A 5,102-nucleotide genomic window follows, 5' to 3' on the forward strand; every position below is an offset into this window, starting at 1 on the left:
TGCTCATGTTCAGGCACGTTGAGGCTTGTGGTTCGTCTGTTTGTGTTTCAGCCTCGGAACAGTTACTTTCCTTCGTGTTCTCCCCTGTTGTCGCTTTGTTTTCGGCGATCGAGGTATTTCTCAAGACCTCCTGCCACATTTACCGAAGGGAAGATTATGTGTCCAGAGGTGGACATTTCATGAACCTTCTCGAACATAGGCCGATCACCACGATGCGGTGAGCTTAATCGCGGCTGTGATGTTACCAAATATGAGGACCTCCAAAAGTGTCACATCTTTGTTCGGCTCAGACGAAGAGCGAGACACCACCGAACAAACACTTGTTTTAACGATTGGGGTTGTTCATCGCGCCATTGCTAGGGGGTAACTTGGTGAAAATAGCCTCACAGTGAGGACCGAAGTCCTACATTGTCCATAGATATGTGCACAGCAGCTTATACTCGTTCTGTACCCCTAGGATTACGTAAGTTGCCGAAACCCTCCATTTTGTTCTGACCAATCACTAACGTTCAACTTTTCTGCAAACGTCACCCCAAGTATCACTCATCAAGCGGACCAGACGTACTCAGAGCAAACCGTTCGTTCCAGCAGTGCTACATCCAACATCATTTCCACGCTCGGTCTGCAGGTACACGCATACGAAGTAGCTTTATTAGGCGTAGTCTTCAGCAGAGAACGCGTTAATTAGGCAAGGAGTGCAACACGCTCCTGGTTGAAGTTTCATCCCAACAGAAGCTGCTTGGCTCGATAATTTCCCTCGGGGTCCGATGTTTTACTTTTAGCCAGTGTTGTTTTGACTGGGTTGAGTAGGCATCTTGTGAAGGTGTTCAGAGGCAAACAGAAAGGAGATTATTCAAGCTGGAAACCCAGCGGAGCTACCAGTCAAGGGGAACAACTGATTACCTCCCTCGGGTTTGGAGTGAAGGCGAAAAAAGCGAGTTCGATTTAGGAAACTTAGTAAAAGGCATTTTCTAGAGGAATGGCTGATTTATATCAATATGAATGCGCGTTTTGTGAAGGTTGAGCGAAACAAAATATTGTTTAAGTTGCGTTTCAATCCCTCTTGTGATTTCATTTTTTCCCTCGTCGACAAGTTTGGAGTTGGTAGTTGCAATTAGGAAAGGAAAATATGGAGATGGTAGCTCCTACAAAACACAGGAGCCGGCTACCCTAAAACACTTCAAAATAAAAATCAGTATGTCTAAAAAGTTAGAGGCGCTGCAATGTCCACAACAAATGTCATTAAAGCAGAGCTCTCGCACGCTATCTAAGATCCCTCGGCCATTCTCCGAGGAGCTTCACTAAGTCTAGAGGAGGGTGGTCCAGTTTTTCCAATGCGGCTCTGAGGCCATTACGTTGTACACTGTACCTGGAGCAGTTAATATGTGTTCAGTGTTCTCCACTTCTTCACACGTGAGGCAGTTCGGCGAGTTTACCTTTCCCATCTTGAACAACAGGGCACGGCTCAAAGGGTCGTCTAGTCAAAGGCGGTGCACTAATGATTCAATAGCACGCTGCGTGCGACTCGGAAGACAGAAGCGTAAATTGGGGTCGACTCTGGCTTGCAAGCTGGACTCCACGTCAACCAACCACGTACGTCTGCAAGCGCCGTGACGTACGTTACGAAGCATTATCTTGGCGTCCGACGCCGTGAAGTATACAGGGGTCTTGCTCGTTTTCAGGTGTGTCCTTACAGCCAAAGCATCGGCAGTTTCATTTCCGGGAATACCCATTGTGAGCCGGGATCCATTGTATAACGATGTCATGCCCTCTTGAAACAACAGAGTGGTACTCGCATACGACGTCGTGGGCAATAAGTGCAAGACTGCGGCCGGGGAGGAAGGCATTAAAGTAGGAAAGAAGACATCGAGTGTCTGCTGGGGAGGGGAAGAGAGTTGGACGAAGAGAGCCCCAGCGCCGGTACCGACCCGAAGGTATACACCCGGACTAATGCTGGGGGCAGAATAATGCTACTATCTTCCAGCAAATCCCCGGCCGAGAGAACGGCCGCGGCATGACCGACGAGGAGGGAAAACCCCACCAAGCCCGACGTCCACTGAATCTGCAAAGATAGCCGCCGTGTTGGTTCAGGTCTGACAAACCCCCATTATGGGGATCCGAAGATCCCCGCGGAAGGCGGCCAGGCTCCTGCAACGGCTTTTGTTTCTTTTGCATATGAATTTGCCCACTGCCTATATTCTGATAGGGACAGTGGGGAGGAAGGCAGTGCGAATTCCCAGCAAGCTTGTGCACGAATCAGTGAATATCACCCACGAGAGGCCAGTTGGAGAAGAAGCGATGTGACGAAGTGCCAGTAGAATCCCGTGAAGCTTCTTTTCTTTTCTTTCTATGGAAGGAACAGCAAGTCGGCCTATGCCTGACGAACCCTTCCTCGCTTTTTTTTTTTCAATAAACATATGGCACAAACACCTAGGCACACTTTCACGTTCCTTGCCAGGACACTTTGTAGGGCTGTTTAGGGACAGACGCATGGTATGTCAACATCTGTCGGACAAGCGAAGAATGTAGACCGGCCATAGATCGGCAAGTACTTCCCCAGCGGGATCCTGAGAGAAACTGCGCGCTCTTTGATGTTCAATACTTCTGCATTCGAGGTAAGATTACGGTCGAAGATGAATCCAAGAAAACGATGGTGAGTAACCCTACGAAGGGGACGTCTGTGCAGGCTGAGCTGAATCTTCGATAAATGCTTTCGTGTGAAAGGTAAGAAGACGCTCTTGTCTGCCGACACATCCAACCCCCGTTGAATGAGGAAGTTAACAGTGATGTCGAGATAGTCCTGCAATCTTCTCTGGAGCGCCAACAACTGTTATCCAGAACACCACAGTCATATGTTGTTCAGTTCAGCGCATATTATGCGCACACCGCGTGGCAACAACGAAGGAAGAACAGCCAAGACTATATTGAAAAGCATTGGACTAAGCACACTGCCTTGGGGGACATCAGCTGTGCGGCCTTGTGGAGGAAGTGCGGCCTTGTCGTCGCGTCCTCTGTGAGCATGAACACATATCTTCCCAGGAGGAAATCAATAACCCAGTGAAAGGCTCGACCTTTAATGTCCACGGTGCACATAGCTTATTTTATATGCGCATGGCTGGCGGTGTCGTGTGCTCGTTTTATATGGAGGAACATAGCCACCGTGAGGCGACCATACGCGCGTTCCTCTTCTATGGAAGACACCAAGTCAAGCATGCTGGCCATAGTACAATGGGAGTCGCGGAAGCCGCACATTGCTTGCGGTAGAAGGTGGTTGGTCTCGACGAACCAATTCATGCGAGCTAAAACAAGACGCTCCATGACTTTGCATAAACAACTTGTCAAACTGATAGGTCGAAAAGATTCCAAGGCCATGGGTGTTTTGACAGGTTTCAGGACAGGGATGACTCGTGAGGCTTTCCAAGGATCCGGAACCGACCAACTAGTCCAGGAGGAGTTGACAACCTTCAAAAACACCCATAAGCCGAAGGGCAGAGGTTTGCGACTATCTGGTAAAAGATGCCATCAGGACCCGGAGCTGCGTTTCCCCGAGATCGAGATATCGCAGCTGAAAGCTCCTTTGTCGTAAAGTCAGCGTTTATGGGTTCATCGGCTGAGGGTATAAGATATGTGGAAAAGTCATGAAAAGTTGCTACTGACAACGGATATGCCTCCGTCGATGCGGCTTCTGATGGTCTTGTGAGAAGGCTACAAAAGGCGTTTCCAACAGGACATTCGCACGTTCCCTGGTGAACCGCAAAGTCCTTAAACGAGCTGAAGGGGCTTACTGGAGAGCTAAGGCCACCACACATCAAATCCGTGCGTAGAGCATTTGAGGAGACAGGCTCGCACAAAACGAGCGCCAGCTACGGCGAGTCAGTCGTTCCTGATGGCGACGTACGATGTTTCGGGTCCTGCAAAATTCTGCCTAGTCTTGCAGGCATCCCGACCGACGATGACGGCGCTCTGATCGGCGATGAATGGCCCGAAGCCTTTCATATTCATGTCCACTGCCGAAAGTCGCCTTGAAACAGAAATCTTCCGAGCCGCAGACCAAACACAATTTGCGAGCACTAAAATGAAGGCCTCCAGATCTTCAGCTCTGTGGGCCTTTTCCTCCACGGATGATATAAAGAACGTCCAGTTTGTCAAACTTGTTATGCGTTTACTACGGACGACAAGCAGATGGGAGATAAGGATATGAGTATGATCGCTGCCCATGAGATCTGGAGCAGTGGCCCAACTGAGGTACTGAGCAATATCAGATGAGCAAAAGGAAACGTCCAAGCAGCTGTTGTAGGCCTGACCGCGGAAAAAGGTGGAAAACCCGTCATTTAGGATTGTCGCTTCACAATCTTCGATTATGCCAACAAGGGGCCTACCTCTGGTGCTCGTATGCTGACTACCCCAAATTATGTTGCGTGCGTTAAAGTCCCCACACACGATAAGTGGTTTGGGGGCGTTCCAAAGGAGAGACGACATTTGGTTCCCAGACATCACTACGTTCGGCGCCACATCAGCGCTCACTATCGTGATATCCGAATTCCGAATGCGCACAAGGCATGCCACGACTTCGCAGTTTTCATCCGACGAAATGAGCTAGACCACACTTAGCGGCTCTTTTTTACGCACAGCACAGCATGACTTGGGCCATGAGTACGCGTCGATTCGTATACCACGTAGTTGGAAAACTCGAGCGGCAGAAAGGCGACATTCACTGAGCGCCAGGACTGGAAAGCCATGGTGATAGATGAAGTTTATCAAGTCTCCCATTTTTGGGTCAAGAGCATTACAGTTCCACTGGAAAATTGCGGTGAGGGAATATCTAGTGTTCATGGCGATCCGAACGAAGAGAGCGTAGCAAGGGTTCTAAGGCAAGCAAAGCTTGAACTTCGGAGAGCCGAGACATGTTTGGCTGGTCCCGTATTATGGCGCGTACGGCAGCAAAGAAAATGGGGACCACAAGTCCCAAAGCATCAGATGAGCCTTCTTTCAGCTGTACTTGTTGCACTTGTTCCGATGAGCTCTCGCGCCCTGTATTGGACGCCTTAATTTGTGAGAGAACGCTTGAGGGACCTTCGCTAGAGACAGCGTCGGCATAAGTC

Source organism: Ornithodoros turicata, chromosome 2, assembly GCF_037126465.1.
Source record: "Ornithodoros turicata isolate Travis chromosome 2, ASM3712646v1, whole genome shotgun sequence".
Lineage (NCBI taxonomy): Eukaryota > Metazoa > Arthropoda > Arachnida > Ixodida > Argasidae > Ornithodoros > Ornithodoros turicata.